The sequence below is a fragment of the Tursiops truncatus genome, chromosome 4 (genome assembly GCF_011762595.2).
Source record: "Tursiops truncatus isolate mTurTru1 chromosome 4, mTurTru1.mat.Y, whole genome shotgun sequence".
NCBI lineage: Eukaryota > Metazoa > Chordata > Mammalia > Artiodactyla > Delphinidae > Tursiops > Tursiops truncatus.
In genome coordinates, this window is record NC_047037.1 from 132,312,206 (window position 1) to 132,333,894 (window position 21,689).

Genomic DNA, 21,689 nt, shown 5'->3' on the forward strand with positions numbered 1-21,689 from the left:
ATTCACAAAGGTCCTCTCTGCCTGGTACGATACCTGTGATTATTGTTTTCTTCTTTTTGCTTATCTCTATGTCCTAAATTCCCCAAAATGTATATGTATGTATATTATAATAAGCAAAGAATCATATTTTAAAATATATAACTGCTACAGTAGCATGACTTCTACTAGTTTATGTGCAAATTATACAAAATTTCACATCTAAGTTACTTAATGTGAAAACTATATTCAAAAAATCATACTGCTATCAATCTTCCTACTTAATGTTATGTTTTAAAAATGCACTTATAGGGGCTTCCCTGGTGGCGCAGTGGTTGAGAGTCCGCCTGCCGATGCAGGGGACGCGGGTTCGTGCCCCGGTCCGGGAGGTTCCCACATGCTGCGGAGCAGCTGGCCCCCTTAGCCATGGCCGCTGAACCTGCGCGTCCGGAGCCTGTGCTCCGCAACGGGAGAGGCCACAACAGTGAGAGACCTGCATACCGCAAAAAAAAAAAAAGCACTTGTACGTTAAAGTTTTTTCAAATTCATTCTGATATATCCTGGTGAGTAATTAAAATGTAAGTGCTCTTTCTTCTTATTGTTTACTTACTGGTTGGTTGGTTGACTGCTTTTGTTTGACCTTTGGTGGTAGTTTTCCTGTTTTCCACTTTTATGGAGCATTTTATTGTACTTATTGTCGTCCTGAAGTTTCTATCAAAGTGTCCCAGTTTTACAAATCCAAGTCATAACTAACTAGTAGGAAAACCTGTAGAATGTGAAAAATACAGATGTAACACACACACACACACACACACACACACACACCCCAATCTAATTCACAATCCCAAATTTTGAAACTAGTTTTTAGAATTGCAAACCAGCCGATTCAACAGAAATACTCTGGCGCACCAAAGAACAGCAGAAAACAGGTCTAAGTTCGTTTGCATCTCCAATAAAGCCACAAATTAATTTAAACAGCAACTTAGTTTCTCTTCAGATAAGTCTTCTCACTTTTTACTGAAAACAGAACATAAGAAACAAAGATAAAGTATTAATGCACTCCTAAGTATATGGAAAAAACTGTCACCTCCAGGGATACTTTAGAATCGATGTCTTTGAAACTGTCTTGAAGCTGAATTCACAGTGTTGGTGTTACTTGTACAAAACATTTCGGCGAAAGTTATCCTATTGTCTGGCCCACTCCAGTCCCACCCCAGGACCTGTCACATGTGCAGATCAGGATCTAGAAATTCATTGCAACAGACCATTGAGTCCCTGCTGCCACCCGCTGCCCCAAGTCAGGAGGCAAAGAAGAAATTCTATTTCTACCGTCAGCTGTGACCTCTCATCAGAAGGTCTTGTTATTATGAAATGCAACTGAATTTTGTTTTGCTGGGTGTTATTAATGGCTTTAACTTGTGATGGCAGGTGTTCAGAAGCATAAGAGAGAAGACAGCAAAGGGGCTCCTCAGCCTATCTTGGCTAAGTCAGGTGGGCTGTTTATAGTCACCCTTCTCCTCATGAGAAAACACAAAAGCTTCCAGTTCTAGAACCTTCTCTCTTCAAGCTTGGGCTCTGTAAGGGGTAATTACTGAAAAGTGACATAGCGCTGTTGTCATTTCAGCAGCCACGTCCTTGCCAGTTGGTATGGTTAAAAATAAATAAGTAAAGGAAGGGAGGAGGATTTCCCCTTACTTAAATGGGGAAGGGTTATGGCTTGACTCTGAGCTTGGCAGACAGATGTTATGCCCTAGACTCTTCTGGGAAGAGGCGGAAGGGGCGACACTTCCCGCATCACAAACAGCCCTTGGAAAACTGCACTTGACATGTTGTATGGAGGTTGCCTGCAAAATATCTCATGAGTTTCTCCCATACATACCAGATGGACAAAGGAATGGTTAGTGGTTTTTTCTAACAGGTGATGGCTGATACAGTCACAAGGCAATGTATAACTAGAAGTATTCTAAAATATGGGTCTTTTTTTTACTAGAAAAGTCTTTTTAGGAGTATTTAGTTCAGGAAATTCTTATCTGACTGCGGAAAACAGGTCCAGGGGAACCACCTTCAGGCATCATCCATGGGGATAACAACAAGGTCACGGACAGCCATTGCCTTCCGGGTGCCGCTGGCCAGGACCCAGGAAGGAAGACGCAGATTGATGGAGAAAGGAAATGGTGATTCTGCGGAGAAAGCCATGCCCTCCTCCAGCCATGGCCTGCTCCGGGGCCATTGGTCACAGAGGAGTCACCAGATAAAATACAGGACCCCCAGTCAAATCTGAATTTCAGATAAATGATGAAAACTTCTTAATATATATACTGTAACTTAGTACCAAGCTTATGTACTGGCACATGTATTAAATTATTGATATATATGCATATATTATAACATTACAAGTTCAAATTCAAATTCAAAAATCCAAATTCAAAAATGTAGGGCGTCCTGTATTTTGATTTGCTATATCTGGCAAACCTGACACACAGGGACCCACGTAGCAACTTTAAAGGAGGGTGGCAGAGGGTTGCCCCAGGTCCCGTCCTCTACACGTTCCCACCTCCACTGCCTTCCCGTCTCCACTCAGAGGCCCCACTTGCTGGAGTGGCCGGCACTGACCATCCCATACGCCACTGTACCCTTTCCCACACTCCCATCCCCCTTAGCCTGCCTTATTTTCTTCCATAGCTTGTCGCTCTACAACATGCTGCACATTATATAATTATACATATAGGTAAAGTTTAGGCTTTCCCTGGTGGCGCAGTGGTTTAGAATCTGCCTGCCAATGCAGGGGACACGGGTTCGAGTCCTGGTCTGGGAAGATCCCACATGCCCTGGAGCAACTAAGCCCGTGCGCCACAAATACTGAGCCCACGCCCCGCGACTACTGAAGCCCGTGCTCCTAGAGCCCGTGCTCTGCAGCAAGGGACGCCACCGCAACAAGAAGCCCACGCACTGCAACTAAGAATAGCCACCGCTCGACGCAACTAGAGAAAACCCGTGGGCAGCAATGAAGGCCCAACACAACCAAAAAGAAATAAATTTTTTAAAATATAAGTAAAGTTTCTTTTCTATCTCCCCCCATCAGCTCCAGGAGGCCAAGGATTTTCATCTTTATTCTCAGCCCTTCAGCCACATCACGGACCTCAATAAATATCTATGGAATTGCATGAACGAGAGAGGCTAAGTGGAGAAGGATAAAACACTGATATGAAAACAGAGACTGAACTAAGGTAAATGTTTACGGGCATTTCAGCTCCCACCTGATAGATCTGTGTGTTCTAGACTGTGCTCCTCTAACATTCATGGGCGCACAACTCACCTGGGGAAGGCTGACACATCAGGGGCTGATTCCATAGGTCCGAGGTGGGCCAGAGACTCTGCCTTCCTAACCGGCTACCGGGTGATGCTGATGTAACAAAGGGGGTCTTTTAAGGGAGTGTGGATAGAGGTAAAAATAAAGAGCAGAGCACAACCTGAAGATTCTGCAATTCTGCTATATCATAGGAAGCTGCAATGGAAAAAAAATCTAAGTTACTTGATAAAGAATATTTTTCAGAAGAATAGAAATCCAGCCTTCCTGAATCCAGTAGATCGAAATTTCAGAAAAGATCTTTTTGTACGTCTCCCTTAGCTCTGAAGGAAAAAAACAAATATAAGAATTATAAACTCCATCTCTCCCAGGTGAATGGGGAAACAACGCTGCTATCACTGGAATGATGTCTTCTGCTTCATCTGCATCTCAAGAAAAGTTTTAACTGGTGCCAAGAGCAGAGGTACAGGCCCTGTCTTTTTAGCGACCTTGAATTCTGTAAGACAGGCTCTGAACACCTGGAGGACCTCACTGATGATCCTGTGACAAGGCCCACCATGAGGATGTAGGACTTACTTCTCTCACTTTCCTCAGTTCTTATTCTCCCTGGAAAGTAAGCAAAAGATTACTTAAAAAAAAAAAAATTATTTCCACAGTAGAAACCTTCTAAAAGACTGAATTTAGATTCTGTGCGTGCCTGTGGGGATGTACCTACTATATCCATTCCCTGATGTGCTCCACTTTCTGTGAATTAGGAAAGGGGCTAAAAATAGCTACCTTGGAATTATTTTCATTATCAGGCTTCTATCCACGAGCATCTTTTAAAAACCCACATCTCAATTGTGATCATTTAAACAGAAATCATGCTTACGTTTCAAAAAAAAATCAGTATAGAATAAAATTCCACCCATACCAATGATTTTCCTTCTTTCTTTTGTATGGAAAAGAAAACGAAATCATCCGTGAAAACATAGATACATAAAAATGCCTTTTATAATAAAAACCAAAACAGACAGATTGAACCTGGCCTGTGATTAGGAATAATAGACATTTGAAATTCAATGACAGTGTAGCTCTTTGGAAACATCACCAGTTTAGGTATCCGTGATTCACTGCATTTTGTTGTAAGCATTATTAATTGCCTAATACCATTAGGACCAGGAAACAGTGTAGTGAAACCTGCAAGTGTATAATCTGGGAGACCTGTATCCAGCCTTGCCTCTGTGGTTTGGCTTCAGGCAAGAGTGTTCTATCTCTGGATCTCAGTTTCCTTGCTTGGAAAAGGAGGGAATTGAACCCAGTTACCTTGCAGATTCTCTCCAACTCTGACGGTCCAACATTTCACACAGCCTGTAAAAGCCCCATACCACTCTTCCTTGAGAAACAGCGCCACCTTCAGGTCACAATAACCATAACAGAGCTGTTGCGAAGCTGCTTCTCCAGCAGACAGGAGTTATTTGCCATATCCACAGAAACACATTCCCCTGGTGTCCTTGGGGACATGGTCACACATTTGTGAGTCTGCCAGCTGGGTTAAGATCAATGTGTATGGACGTGGAACCAAGCTGAGCTAACTGGCCCACAGGGGACAGGTGCATGGCCTTGGTCTAATGATCATAGCCCCCAGCTCACGGAGTTCACCCACGGAACAATTCCTGGGAAGGAAAGCAAGCAAGGAACACGCTGGATTAACTGAAGCCTGTAAAACAATGATAACGGACACACCTCTTCTATAGCAATTCCACTTAAGACAGTTTCCACCTGTTTTTATTTTAGCAAGATATAACTGGCAGATGGCCCTTGTGTACGTCTATCAAGAAAAATTGCATAGCAGGCTTGTAAGTAAATACGTTTTTTTTTCCACCCGGCAAATAATTATTGAGAAAGCACTTAATGCGAGCACAGTGCTAAGGGCTCTCACAACATTATTGAATTTCCACCACAGCCCTTGTGAGGTAGGAATTAAGATCTCCATGTTTCAACACGAGGAAATGAAGACTCAGAGAGGCTGAGAAATGACAGTTATGGGCTCCAAGCTTGAGTGTGCAGACACTCATGTTCACACGGTCCTCCTGAGTAAGGAAGGACCACGGTCGACCAAGAACTTGACGGCAACTGCCCCTTTTCAAGGCTTATCTGCCAGAGCAGTGTGGTCCTGCCGGTCGCAGTCAGCAGTTTGGAAGCAAAGGCAGTTCAAGAACTCGGTTTATTTCCTTGAAGTGTGATCTGTTCTCAGAAAACAGCCCTATCTCGGCCAGCCATCCTCCACTGCAGCTGCCTAAGCTGCATGGCCGGGACTCAGTAAGGTGTGATACGGTGACTTATTACTAAGTATCACCGTTTCTAAAGATGACTCTTCTGAGAAATAGAGAATGTTCAAGATTGTCGCTTTGAACCCTCCTACACTGTTGGTGGGAATGTAAATTGGTGCAGCCACTATAGAGAACAGCATGGAGGTTCCTTAAAAAACTAAAAATAGAGTTACCATATGATCCAGCAATCCCACTCCTGGGCATGTATCTGGACAAAACTATAATTAAAAAAGATACATGTACCCAATGTTCATTGCAGCACTATTTACAATAACCAAGACATGGAAACAACCTAAATGTCCATCAACAGAGGAATGGATAAAGATGTGGTACATATATACAATGGAATATACAATGGAATATTACTCAGCCATTAAAAAGGATGAAATAATGCCATTTGCAGGAACGTGGAGGGACCTGGAGATTATCATACTAAGTAAAGTAAGTCAGACAGAGAAAGACAAATGCTTATATGTGGAAGCTAAAAAAAATGATACAAATGAATTTATTTACAAATTAGAAACAGACTCACAGACTTAGAGAAGGAACTTGTGGTTACCAGGGGGGAAGAGTGGAGGGGGAGGGATAAACTGGGAGTTTGGGATTGGCATGTACCCTCTGCTATATTTAAAATACATAGCCAGGGACTTCCCTGGCGCAGTGGTTGAGAATCCGCCTGCCAACGCAGGGGACACGGGTTCAATTTCTGGTCCGGGAAGATGCCACATGCCGCAGAGCAACTAAGCCCGTGCGCCACAACCACTGAAGCCCGCGTGCCCTAGAGCCCACAAGCCACAACTAGTGAGCCCACACACCACAGCTACTGAAGCCTGCAAGCCTAGGGCCCATGCTCTGCAACAAGAGAAGCCACTGCAATGAAAAGCCCGTGCACTGCAACGAAGAGTAACCCCCGCTCGCTGCAGCTAGAGAAAGCCCACACACAGCAATGAAGACTCAATGCAACCAAACATAAAAAAACAAATAAAATAAAATAGATAACCAACAAGGACCTACTGTATATCACAGGGAACTCTGCTCAATACTCTGTAATAACCTAAATGGGAAAAGAATTTGAAAAAGAATAGGAACATATGTATAACTGAATCACTTTTCTGTACACCTGAAACTAACACAACATTGTTAATCAACTGTACTCCAATATAAAATAAAGATTAAAAACACTGTACCTTTGGGCTTCCCTGGTGGCGCAGTGGTTGAGAGTCCGCCTGGCGATGCAGGGGACACGGGTTCGGGCCCCAGTCCGGGAAGATCCCACATGTCGCGGAGCGGCTAGGCCCGTGAGCCATGGCCGTTGAGCCTGCGCGTCCGGAGCCTGTGCTCCGCAACGGGAGAGGCCACAGCAGTGAGAGGCCCGCATACCGCAAAAAACAAAACAAAACCAAACCAAACCAAAAAAAAGACTGTCCCTTTGATAATATCCCATCATTCCCTAAATTTTCTTGGTTGGGTAAGGGGCGGAGCAACCCCAAGCCGATGGGGATGCATGGTAGCTGGAAATATCATGTTCCCCTGCATCGCTGAGGAGAGAAGTGGGGAGCCATTGCCCAGTGCCGGGTGCTCCAGGCTGCATATCTCACGCTTTCCTGTATTCTCACCCGCTGAGATGACTCTAGTTGGCAAGATCAGGTTTTCCAGTCTATCTCCCCAATTACACTTTACAGAATACTGGGCACATAAATACGAAGTCACTAAATATTTGCTGATGTTTTAGAAAAAAAGTATGATCTACGTGCAGAAAACAGAAATTATGCAAGTTGGGGTGATTAGGCATATTTGAGATGGTAGTGAAGTTATTTTTAGGACAGAGCCCAAGGAAAAAGCCCACCTGAGGGGGATCGGAGAAGTGTCTGTGAACTTTGGACTGTGGGTGGAAGTAGGAACAGACCCAGATGCAACAAGACAGCAGAGTTGGGTTGACCCTCTGAGGAAGGAGAAGTTAAAATATGGCATCTAAACCACAGGCAGGTGCCAGAAAGAGAAAAGAAGAAAAATTGTGTAAGCAAGGAATTTCTCAATTGTAAGCATCTTCTTATACTCAGAGGAAATTATGTTATTCAAGGCTAAGTGATCACCAATTTGCAACCAATTGGAAATTGAGGATCAAATGCTTGATGGCTGGGATACGATTTTTGCACGTAATCAGAATAGGCAGCGTCAGTTCCATGGTGTCTCAGAGGCTAAGCCTGAGAAAGAGGAAATAGAAGCTGGGGGCTGATGGTCACACCACAGAGGCAACCCCCAAGGGTGAACTGGAGCAGAAAAGCAGAACTGTCTACAGGGCATGTGTCCCTGCAAGAGTATTGGGAAGAGGGTCCCAGAAGCAGCAGCCGTGGCTGAACTCATCCAGCTAGCCTCCTCTTTTCCTTCTTTCCACCCCCCAACCCAACGACCCATGCTTTCTTTTTACAACTTCTATTCTGCAGGAGGCTAGGACAACAGAGAATCCACACTAGTTATCATTGTGTGTAAAATAAGAGTTAATAAGCTAGGACAGAGAGCACTGACAGCTGCTTTTGCAGCACTCAGAGCGTGGTCCTCAGTGCCCTGTTTTCTGAGAGTGCTTTATTTTGTTCTTGGCGGCCTCTGGAAGGCTGCTGTGGCTCCAGAGAGGTGAGATGTTAGAGGTTAAGAGTGTGTATCACCTTTGATGGTTGCAGGCGGTATGCACAGAAGTGAGCGCTAAATGCATGTTACAATGGAGCCTGCATTCAGGCAGAGCAAGAGCTGTTCCCAAAGAGACGTCCCCATGTTTTTGAAAACAGATTCATTCATTCAACTACCCACTTAGTTGAACACCTACTATGTGCTATGCACTGGGCATGGAGTGACCACAGCCACAAACCAAGGTCTCGGGTGATTCTGGTGGGATGTAAGCACATGAAGCATTTGGTTGGCTCCAGAGGAGGTGAGAGCTTATGCAGGGGGATAAGAGATATCTCCCTAAGGGGCAAGGTCAGTGGGTGGAGAGGGACTTTACCTGAACAGAGAGTCCAGGACTTGTAGGTCAACATGAAAAGATGAGGACAGGTATCTACGAGGACCAGCTGGCAACTGGCCAAGAGCTTTTCGCTCCCCATGATCTGTCATACTTTCAGTTTTCTGAATGAGCCAGGTTTCAGGACCCGCCAGCCCAAAAACCCCTTTGTGCAAGTTTGGAAAAAGCATATCCTCTGGACCGGTGCAGCCCAGATGTGGGCATCTTCTTGGGAATTGGGTAAATCCACTGCCCCACAGCTGGACTTGAGCACCCCCATGCCACGCCCCTGTCTGCTCTGATGGTGCCACTGCCTTAGACATATACACAGGCTGTTCTGTCTTCCTGAAAGGCTTCTCCATGTCACCACACCCTCTGCCTCCCCTCCCAAGCCTCGTCTTAGAGATGACTGTCTTGGGTAAGCCTTCCTAGCCGCTCACAGCTGGAAGTTGCTCCTTTTCCTGTTCTCATGTTGCCCTGTCACCCTGTACTTCTCCCTAATTAGCTTCATCACGATTACAACATTTGTGTAATTGTCCCCCTCATGAGTGTAAGCTCCCAGAAATGAGGATCTGTGTCCCTTGTGCTCACTGCCATAACCCCTGCACGTGCCAGGCACATGGGAGGCACTCAGTAAATGCTTCCTGAATCCATGAGTGATGGAATGAACGGGAAGCTCAAGTTAGGACTCATTGGAAACTTCCTTATCCTTCTAAGGAGTATGGTTTGACCACACACCCCACTCCACACAGCCTGGGCATGCCAGGCAGTCCCTATTTCAAATGCTGTTTCCTCTTATTGGACTGGGTCATGGAGGCTGAGGCTGGACGGGCTCTGTGCTTTCACCCCTGGTTTTCTCATTTGCATCTAGAAAAGGTGCTATCTGGACAACAGAAGAAAATCCTCACTTCATAGAAACGATCTAGAACAGCCCAGTGACGACCCAAGTTTGGAACGCAGGCTGCCAAGTGTTTTCATTTCATGGTGTCCGATCGCCATTCACTTATTTAAAAATTATTTATTGGGCGCTTACTGTGTGCACCAACCTAGGGGCTGATTTTTTCATTCTCGTGATAGCTTTTTGGAGCCCAAATTGCTTGGGTTGCCCTCTGTTTCATAGCGGTGGAAGTGCTGGAAAGTTTAACCCTCTACCTGCGATGCTCCAGACTTGGTCTCAAGACTTGCTGTCTCGTTCGTGGCATTAGCGATGCATTTTGTCCACCAGGAGGGGAGTGAGGTCAATAGCATGAATCTGACTTACAAGAGATGTGTGTTGAACAACCACAAATGACAGAAGGACAGTGATTTCCTGCTTAGAAAACAGTACTTGCTTGAGGACTATTTCTAGGAGCACTAGACTAAGTTAAAGATTTGCAGTTTTAGGGCTTCCCTGGTGGCGCAGTGGTTGAGAATCCGCCTGCCAATGCAGGGGACACGGGTTCGAGCCCTGGTCTGGGAAGATCCCACATGCCGTGGAGCAACTGGGCCCGTGAGCCACAACTACTGAGCCTGAGCGTCTGGAGCTTGTGCTCCGCAACAAGAGAGGTCTCAACGGTGAGAGGCCCGCACACCGCGATGAAGAGTGGCCCCTGCTCTCCGCAACTAGAGAAAGCCCACGCACAGAAATGAAGACCCAACACAGCCAAAAATAAATAAATAATTAATTAATTTAAAAAAAAACGATTTGCAGTTTTTAAAAGGAAGTATTGGAAAACAATTTTATATGATTACAAACTGATCTTCAGCGGGACCCTCCACACGGCTGCATCTTCCATAAGCGTTGGTGCATAGTTGCTCCCCCCACCTTGGTCCTCCCAATGCTGCCCTGGCCACCCAGCTCCTCCCCCAGGACCCTCCCCACCCCCTCCTCTCAGTCCAGCCTCCACACCAGGCACAGTAGCAACCCCGCACCCCAGCTGCTGAATATTTTTAATATCAACCCTGCTTACAGGTGAAGGATTCTGTAAAGCATCCAGTGAAGATTCTACATTCTTAATTCTATCGAGGATTCTATAAAGAAGTATCTGAGTACTTTGTTCGTAATTTTATAGTGTCCAAACATGAAATGCATTGTTTTCGGGGCATTTGACGTTTAACATAAAGACCCAGCAGAGGGAGCCATTGCCTAGCATAAAAGATGCTACAGACACTAACAAGATGGCTACTGTGTTAGCCAGCCAGGCTGCCGGTACCACAGCCTGGGTGGCTCAAACAATAGAAATTTATTTTTTCAGTTCTGAAGCCCAGAAGTCTGAAATCAAGGGGTTGGCGGGGTTGATTCCTTCTGAGGCCTCTCTCCTTGGCTTGTAGATGACTGTCTTCTCCCTGGGTCCTCACATGGTCTTCCCTGTGTCTGTGTCCCAGTTCCCTCCTATAAGCACACCAGTCATATTAGATTAGGGCCCAGCCTAATGACTTCAGTCTATCTTAATCGCTGCTTCAGAGGCCCTACTTCTAAATACAGTCACATTCTGAGGTACTGGGGCTTAGGACTTCAACATATGAATTTTGGGGGGGACACAATTCAGCCCATAATAGCCATTGCAGTTTTGTTTAACCCTAAAAACCTTTTTTATTATTTTAATATATATTTTTAAAATGTATCTTTTAAAATATTGCATATTACACATATTATATATTCCATATTATATATATAGTATATATTACATATTATAATATATGTTAAAAATAAACATATCTATTTAAATGTGTTTCCATTGTTTTCTAAAAATTAAATCACCTATATTGTTTTTACTCACGTGATGATGAACCAGTGGTTCAAAGGTCTTCGCCCCACCGCCATATTAGCAGACATCAGCGGTGTGCTCAGATTGAAAGAAAGCCCAGACCCAAGCACCTCTTGGCAAAGTCACGCAAGTTCCCGTATCTAACGACACAGAAGAAAGTCTGGGAGTTCAGGACACAAGCAGGGCAGCTGGCAGCCATCTGCAGAGGCCCAGTCAGGTTCCTGACTCACCAAATGGGGAGTGGCAGACAAAAAACCCAGGCTAGTTAGAGCCATCCCAGACATCCTCAAGCCCAGTCTCAGAGACTTCCCTCCCTCCTAATTCCCCCTCCCCCACCCCCTGCTCACGTACTCAAGGCTGGGGCGCTTCTGCTGATTGGCTCCCCTGAGGTGGCACAGGAAACCTCACTGGGCCTGGGAGGCCTCACCAATCCTACAGTTAGACAAGAGCAACCTGGCTACAATGGAGCACATTGCTCCCCAGGCAGACGGAGCCCTGTCCAATACACCCTTAACTTAGAGCCTTGGAGCAGGAACAAAGGCATTTACAGATGTCCTGAGGGGTCAGGAGAACTGGCCCTTAGACATACCACAGATCCCACCCTGCTGTCTTAAAATGTGGCCTACCCTGTCTAAAGAGTTGTCTTAAGGATGAACAAATTCCTCCAAATAGTAACCGGTCATCTTCCTCAACAATTGGTTCATTGCAAATAAACATCCTTAGAAAGGTTTTGTATGTAGAGCTTTATGCCTCCATGTATCAAAGATTTTATGCAAAATACACCATTACCACTACTAGTATAGTAGATGTGACCAGAAATGAACAATTCTCTGCTGAAAGTAGGATTCTTTGCTAAAAGTGCACTTGCTTTACCATAAGGTTACTTGTACCTACTGGGCACGTCAAAACGTTTGAGGTAGAGTTTAATTTTTACAAAAAAATGAAAAGCTAGAGTCTGGGGCTGTGAGACCAGGGGCAGTTCCAGTGAAATGAGAGGGTAGTTTTGCATCAACGATGATTCACTCAGCCATTCATTCTAGAACCCAGAAGTCTGCTAGGACCCCTGTCGCTTTGAAGATCCAAGTATGATGGGTTCAGGCCAGTCCCTGTCATAACGCATGAGGCCAGCTCACTGGGCCTGCATCCTCAGACTTCTTTGAGCTCTGTCAAAGGAATCCACTCACACAAAAAAAGCCCTGTGAGTACTCCAGAAAGTATCAAGGCGGGGTACAGATTGATCAATGGTTACATCACAAAATCCACAGCAAACAGCCTTACAATACGTGCTTTGAGATTCTGGTTCTCCCTGTGCCCTGCAGAAGGTTGGGGGGTTCCTATCTGATGCCTGAGCACGCTGTCTCTCCCCATTTCTCCGGTATCGTGCTCACCTCGCTGGAGCCCCCATTCTCAATCCTGGAGCTCCTCCACCTCCAGGGCCACCTCTAAGCGCACACAGCTCCACAGTGGCATTTGCAGTGAAATCCAGCTCTCCCCAGCCCCTGTGCCACCTGTCATTTCCAACCCCATCTGGGGGCTCACCTGAGCTTTTTTTTTTTTTTTTCCTGAGCTTTCTTTTTAAAGATCAGCTTAGGTTACATACGAGTTTTACATGTTCTGTTCTCTTAACAATCCATTTAACCAGCTCTCATCGAGTACCTTCTACTTCGTGCTCACCAAGGGGGCTCTGGAGGCAGACCCTAAGGTTAGAATCCTGGCTTGACCACTTACTGTGTGACTTTGAGCCAGTTACTTAACCTCTCTGAGCCTGTGTTTTCTCATCTGTAAAATGGGGAAGGTGATAACAGCTCCTGACTGGTTTGTTTGGTTTTTTTTGATTACATTTTTAATTTAATTTTTAAATTTTTAATGCAATTTTTGAAGATTACTTTACAGTTATTACAAAGTATTGGCTATGTTTCCCATGTTGTGTAATACATCTTTGAAGCCATCTTACACCCCCTCCCCAGCAGCTCCTGACTCTTAGGGTTGGTGTTAGGGGAGGACTTAGCACCTGGCAAGCACGTGCAGCAGGGCCCACCTGGAGTAATCATAACAGGAACTGCTATGGGACAGGCACACAGCGTAGGGTCAAGTTAAGCCTTAACGTGGTGTCAGCGGGCTCTGATGGTAGAAGTGCGGGATGCCCTGGGCTTTACAGGACGATCACATCGACTGAAAAATAATGCACAACCTAAAAGTTGAGAGTTATGTTTTATTTGGCAGACTTTCTGAGGACTTCAAGCCAGGGAGAGAGCCTCTCAGAAGAACTCTGAGGGACAGCTCCGAAGAGGTAAGGGAGGATCCAGGGTGTATAGGGGGTTTTGCAACAAAGACCAGGTAGTCGGAACAGCAAAATATAACTGCTAGTTAAAGAAAAGCAGACGTCTCAAGTTAAAGAATTGAGCACTTTTCTATGTACTGGAAGATGCAAGAGTCTGGACTCGCTGAAATCATTCCTTGGATAGGCACCTTAGCTATCTAGGGCCTGTATCGTGTGCTTCCCCACCCTGAGTCCCCTCAGGGTGCACCACAGGACGGGGGCAGCAGTGGCTGAGGACTTGGCAGTGGGCAGTTTATCTCCATCCCGAGTTCCCTCAGGCCTCACCGTAGGGGTGGCCACAGTGGCCTGATGGCTGCAGCATGCGTTGCTTACTGAGATGGTAAACAAAGGATGGTAAACAGTCAGTTCCCCTCACACTTGGGGAAGGAGGGCTTCCTGGAAGGAGGCACAGCTCAGCAGAGACCAGGAGAGAAAGGAGCAGCCAGAAAAGAGGAGGTCAAAGGTCTTCCAGGGTCAGGGAACAACATTTGCTTGCAAACCCCCTGAGGGAGGAGGGCGAACAAAGGGTTGGAGGACAGGACACTAATGTAGACTATAGCAGGGGCAGAGAATGGCTCCTGTCTTAACTGGAGGGGTCCAGATAAGACAGGAGCAGGAAGCAGGAACAAGAACAGGAGGCCTTGGGCCCCGTTGAGGAGTCTGCATTTTATTCCGAGGAAGCTCACGTGAGAGAGTGAATTTGTACTTATCAAGGTGGCAGTCTGCATTTTATTCCGAGGAAGCTCACGTGAGAGAGTGAATTTGTACTTATCAAGGTGGCGCTGGCTGCTAGGTGGAAAGTGAAAGCATAAGGTTTTGTGTTTTTCCTGTTTGACTGTGACTCACAGGAAGTACAGTGTGCTACAGCCCAACCAGAAACAGGCTCAGGGTTTGAGGGGAATATAGGAATTCGCCTGCATACAAACAGGTTCCATTCTGAGAGCGCGTTCGTAAGTCCAATTTGTTCGTAAGTCCAACAAAGTTAGCCTAGGTACCCAACTAACACAGTCAGCTATATAGTGCTGTACTGTAATAGGTTTATAATACTTTTCACACAAATAATACATAAAAAACATTACAAAAAACATAAAGAAAACATTTTTAATCTTACAGTACCGTACCTTGAAAAGTACAGTAGTACAGTGCAACAGCTGGCATACTGGGGCTGTCATCGAGTGAACAGGCAAGAAGAGTTACTGACTAGAGGAGGGAGAGGCGGTGGGAGATGGTAGAGCTGAAGGATCGTCAGTAATAGGAGACGGAGGGCTGCAATTTCACTCACGCCTGACGCTGATGGCACAGGTTCTGGCTCCTTGCTGGATTCAATTCTATCTACCCTCTTGAAAGAACAATCCAGTGATGTCTGGGTAGTAGCTCTTTTTTTCTCATCGTAGATGACACAGTAGCACTGGATTGCATCCTGAACGGCTGCTGCAACCTTCGTGTACCCGTTCTACATTTGTGTCCTGTGCCTCAAAAACTAACAGTGCCTCCTCAAGTAAAGAAAGTCCCCTTGCCGTTTCCTGCATAGTGAATCTCTTCTGTTCTTCGGTTACTTCTTCCTCTTGTTTCTCTTCGTCCTTTCTCTGGGCCTCCAATTCCATCAGGTCTTCATCAGTAAGCTACACAAAGTAAGTACACAAAAGCACAACCACTTGTAGAGAATGCACGCAGGTGACAATGTACATCAGACACGTGAACTAACACGTGACTGGACATGTGAACACACGTTCGCATCTTTGAAAGTTCACAGCTTGAAGGTTCGTATGTATGTAGGGGACTTACCGTAAAGCTTTTCCCTCTTTAAGGAAAATAATACAGTACAGCATTCCAACTACCAAAATAGGGACAGGGCTTTGCAAAGTGCTAGGGTCCCTGAAGTTCAAGTTCATTAGCCTTGTCAAAGCAAATAATCAATAATCAATATATAATAAGGAAGAGAAGAAAGTTTTACTTGAGCCAAACTGAGGACTATAGCCTGGGAGGCAGCCTCTCAGTAGCTCTGAGGAACTGCTGCATAAAAGCATGGTTGTCAACATAGTCATACCTTTATCAGAACAAAGAACATGCATTTAACATGACAGGGAACGTTCCTTCGAGGTTTCAGAAGAGACAGCTTTTTACTGAATTGTGTATATCTGGGCAGATATTGAATTTCTGTGACTAATCAGTGAACTAGAATGAATGTTAAATGTTTTATATCTGAAGCTCGAGTCTATTTTGGATCTGTAAATACTCATTACCAGTATAACTTTTGTTCAACAAGAGGATTGTACTGTATGAAGAACTGATGAAAAAAATCCCTCTGTAATATTTTTTTAAGAAAACCTTGTTTATTTAAAGAAAAAGTCTGTATAAATTATAGATTTTTATTTAAATTTAAAAAAAGAGACAGCTTAGTACATATACAGCGAGAGAGCTGGACCCTGGTATCTGGGAAGGGAACCTTATCTTCAAGGGAGGGTTAACATGGACACAGAAAGGGAGTCATTTGTCACCTTCGAAGTGGATATTCTTGACCTTAATTCTTGATCTTAATGGTTAAAGGTCATATTCTTTAACCATTAAGGTCATATTCTTGACCTTAATGGTTAAAGATGTGCTGTGTATGTTTGACAGGGCATGAGCCAGGCCACTCTATTTCACACAAAGTTCAGAGCAAACCACGTATAAGCCAGAATGACTTCCCCATAACTCAACACTTGAACATTTTCCCCATCAGCCTCGAGGTAAAGCCACTTCTGATTACATCCCAGAACATCCACCTCGCATACACCCCTCCCCAGCCCTCCCCGCATACACCACACACCATAGCACACAGAAGACGCACACACCACACGCACCGTCCACCACACAGACACCATATGCGGCACCCTCGAAACGGGCCAGTACTTATCCTTACTATGTACCATGTGCTCTGCTCTTTTCTATTCCATTCCATTGCTTTTCTTTTTTCTAATGCTGTCTGAGACTCACTAAATTGATTATTTCCTATTAGTTCCTATTATCTCCTATTATTTCCTATTATGATTATTTCCTATTATTATTTCCTATTCCTCTTATGACCCACGAATAGGTGCTGAACTAGACTCTGAAAACACTAACTTGGAGGGAAGCAGAGGAAACCCACAGGTCGCTGTGAGAGGCGTGTTGAGCTGCTGTCGGGCTGAGCCCCCAGCACAGCCTGGGGTGCTGCTGTGGCACACAGTCACCTCACCACTGTGGCTGCCCCAGTCAAGAACGGGCAGGGGCAGAGCCTCCCAGCCTGCCAGGACGGCTGGTGGGGGAGGTCCTGTCACTGTGTCTGCCTGACTAATTTGAACCTAAGAAGTAACCTCCCCTGTTTTTGTGTTTAATCACCTCCTCACGTACAGCAGCCTGTGGGCTTCCTTTGCCTTCCTCCAAATCCATGTTTTCCAGACTGTATCCTGGGACCTATTAATGGGTCATGAAATCACTTTAGTGAGTCTCAGACAGAAGGAGAGAAAAAGAGGAAAGGAAAGGAGAGGAAAGGAAAGGAATAGCGCATATGCCATGTAGTAAGGATAAGTATTGACTGGTTTGAGGTGTGTGTATTATATTATAACTTTTCTTCCAACCAGCTGTTAAATAAGTGAAATGATAAATATGGGGCAGAGAGAATCAATCATGCCCAATGAGTCAGACAAAGAAGCACAGGATGGAGCAACTCAAGAAACTACTGCCTAAAAAGTAAAGCGACTACCCAGCACCCACAGCCCATCACTGGATCTGCCAGATGATGACTCAGCGAGAACACATCAGTTTGTTCTCTCACTCATCTTTTCTCCTAGTAAATATTCAGTCAGACTGATGATTCCTCTTGTTTCCAACAGACCTAAGTAGAACTGGGCTTCCAGTGATGGGATAACTTGCTCTCCTCAGAGACATCTCAAAAGCCCGCAGGCCAGGATCATTCTTTGCTCTTCCTCTTAGATGTCTGTGCTGGCAACCGGCCACTGCTCACACAGCTCACGGGAAATTCCACAGTGGGAATTCTGCTTCCAGAATTTTCCTCACTGCTGCCTTTCCCAGAAAATTCCTGGTACTCTGAGGACTGAATTGAAGCTTTGACGGTGGTGTCTGGCACTGACCCGTCTCACTCATCACCCTCGCGGGGAAGTGTGGCTAGAGTCCAGCTTTCTTCCATAGATAATGCCTAACAGAGACATCAATCCCCACCCCCCCAGCCTCACCATGGAAAAATGAGCTCACAGGTCAAAAGAACAAAAGACATTTGGTAAGAATAACCATTTCCGAAACAAACAAAAACAAATACTGGATTACAGATTCCATCAGAAACAGAAATGTTGTTAAGGTCCAAGAAGTTAAAATGAGTCTAATAAACTATCAAGAAATAAGGGGGTAGGGGGTAGCTGAAGATGGAGGTATAAAAAGATAAAAAGATACTGAACTTACCACGTCCTGTAGACACAACAAATTTACAGATAAATATGGTTCAATTCCCTCTGATAAAGGTCTGAAAACTGGCTGAACAGCTCCTCCACAACAAAGGGTAAGAGAGTCATCATCAGGACAGATAGGAGAGGCAGAGATGCAGTCTCACCAAAAACACCACCCCTGGCACAGAGACCCACCATCAGGAGGGATCTCACAAATACAGAGCCTCTCCCTGAAGAGGGAAGGGTCTGTACCCACATGAGGCACCCCAATCCCTGGGACCTGAACCGAAACCCCCATGATGTCTTGTTTTGAAAACCAATGGAGCTTATGTCCAGGAAAACCATAGTGAGACAGGAAGGGGGCAAGGCACAACCTTTAAAAGAATGATAGCCATTGAAGACATGACATAAACTGGTTAGAACCATCCAGGTCCAAGATGGTGGATGAGTCGACTTCCACTAGACTTTAAGCCTCACTATACACTCATTGTAATAAATCGGCAAGCTAAATGACACACCCACAGGTGCCAAAGCTGACCATAAAGGGTCAAAAAGTGGGCCGTGGCCCAATTCCTGGAAATCCCCACGTCTTCCCCAAAATAGCTGGAATACTCCTCCCATTCATTAGCATATGAAATTACCCACCCCTATAAAAACTGACAAACCCATACCCTGGGGCCTCTCACCTTCTGAGATAGCCCACACTCTGTCTGTGGAGTGCATATCTCCCTGAATAAACCTGCTTTCTCTTTATTATGGCTTGCACTTGAATTCTTTCCTGTGCAAAGCCAAGAACACACACTTGGCGGCTGTCCCAGGGACTCACCTGAGACCTGGGACATGACCATTCTCTCCGGCTCTATTTTCTTTCCTGCAACAATAGGGCTGTAGGGAACAGAGATTCCACTCTTTTTTTTTTTTTTAAACATCTTTATTGGAGTATAACTGCTTTACAATGTTGTGTTAGTTTCTGCTGTATAACCAAGTGAATCAGCTATATGCATACATATATCCCCATATCCCCTCCCTCTTGCATCTCCCTCCCACCCTCCTTATCCCACCCCCTAGGTGGTTGTAAAGCACCGAGCTGACAGAGATTCCCCTCTTAAAGGGCTCACAGGAGTACTCACTTGTCCTGGGACCTTGAACAAAAGCCACAGTTTGAACCACACCAAGACCATATGGAAAGGAAACTCATTTGCTAATCCTAAGGCACCTGCTGGAAGGGTAGAACCCTGTCTGGACTCTCTCTAGGGATAGAGGTGCTCCCATGTCCCCACCAAAGCCAGGAAGGCACTCACAGCTCACATAGGAGATGCCCCTTGATGGGCCAGGGGAGATTGCATTTCTGGGACCTACTGGCCTGAAACAATCAGAGGGACGGTTCTTGGCAGGCTACCATCCTCAGGGCAATGCACAGACAGCAGACTGAAACACACAACCCCAGTGCCCTTGTGAAAAAAGGCCTAAATCCTTGTCCTGGAGCTTCAGCCAGCCTAAGAAGTAGGCTTCAGGTTTACCACACATCTACAGGCTACAGAAGTGCTCTCAGGGAACCTAGGCCAGGAGACACCATCTCTGTGCTCTCCCTTGGCCTCACTACAGCTCACCAGTATCTTCCAGAAAGGAGCTCACACACTCAACTGGAGCCACAATTTTTGCAACTTTTGCCAAGGAAACACCTCCAGATCATCTGGTCTGGAGGTCAGTAACCTTTACAATTGCAGTCTCACAGGATGGTGTATATTTGCATACCTAAAAAGCTGCTGCCTGAGCGTCTAGCTTCTAATCAGCCTAATACTAGGTGTGGACAGAGATCCCTCCCTCTGGAACACTCAAAGGTCTTGGCACACCCTCAATGACTGAACCTATCAAGAATAAATCAGGCTGCCTAGACGATCACAAAGGTTCAAGTGACAACCAAAGCTAGGGCAAGTTTAAATAATAAAATTAATCTCCTACACAGGCCACTCCTTCAAGACTGGGAGAGATAGCTGTTTCCCTAATACATTGAAATAAACACAGAGAGTCAAGCAAAATGAGGAGACAGAGGAATACGTTCCCAATGAAAGAAAAAAACCTTAATGAAATGGAGATAAGTAATTTACCTAGTAAAAAGTTCAAAGTCATGGTCATAAGGATGTACATCAAACCAGGAGAAAAATAGATAAACACAGTGAGAACTTCAACAAAGAGAGAGAAAATATATAAGAAAATAATGAACAGAAGTCACAGCGATGAAGAATACAATGACTGAGCTGAAAAATACAAAAGAAGCGTTGAACAGCAGACTAGATGAAGTAAAGAAAGAATCAGTGAGCTGGAAGTCAGGGCAGAGGAGCTCACCCAAATAGAGAAGCAAAAAGAAAAAAGAATTTTAAAAAGTGAAGATAGCTTAAGAAACATATGGGACCCAATAACATTTGCATTCTAGGGGTCCAGAAGCAGGAGAGAAGGAAAAGGGGGGCAGAGAACTTATTTGAAAAAATAATGATTGAAAAACTTCCCCAACCTGGGAAATAAAACAGACATCCAGATCCAGGAAACCCAGAGAGTTCCAAAGAAATATAAATCTAAAGCGACTCAGACCAAAACATACTATAATTAAAATGTCAAAAGGTAAAGGTCAGACCTACTAGAGAATGGACTGCAGGATACGGGGAGTGGGAAGGGTAAGCTGGGACAAAGTGAGAGAGTGGCATGGACATATATACACTACCAAATGTAAAACCAATAGCTAGTGGGAAGCAGCTGCATAGCACAGGTAGGTCAGCTCGGTGCTTTGTGACCACCTAGAGGGGTGGGATAGGGAAGGTGGGAGGGAGGGAGACGCAAGAGGGAAGAGATATGGGGATATATGTATATGTATAACTGATTCACTTTGTTATAAAGCAGAAACTAACACACCATTGTAAAGCAATTATACTCCAATAAAGATGTTAAAAAAAAAAGGTAAAGGTTAAAGAGAATCTTAAAAGCAACAAGATAAAAACAACTTGTTACATACAAGGGAACCCCTCTAAGACTATCAGCAGATTTCTCAGCAAAAACTTTGCAGGCCAGGAGGAAGCAGCATGATATTTTCGAAGTAATAAAAGTAAAACAACTCTCAACCAAGAATACTCTACCCAGCAAGGCTATCATTCAAAATTGAAAGAGAGACAAAGAGTTTTCCAGACAAACAAAAGCTAAAGGAGTTCATCCCACTAAACCAGCAATTGAAAAGAAAGGGCACTAATTAGTAACAAGAAAACATGAAATTAAAACTCACACTGGTAAAGGTAAATATATAGTAAAGGTAATGGATTAATCACTTATAAAACTAGTGTGAAGGTTAAAAGTCAAAAGTAGTAAAAATAACTATAACTACAATAACTAGTTAAGGGATACACAAAATAAAAGGGTGTACAATGTGACATCAAAAACATAAAAATTGGGATGGTAGGAGTAAAAATGTAGAGTTTTATAATTCATTCAAACTTAACTTGCTATCAAGTTAAAATAGACTTTTGTATATATATAGGCTGCTATATGTGAGACTTATGGTAACCCCAAAGCAAAAACCTATAGTAGGCACACAAAAGATAATGGGAAAGGAATCTAAGCACAAC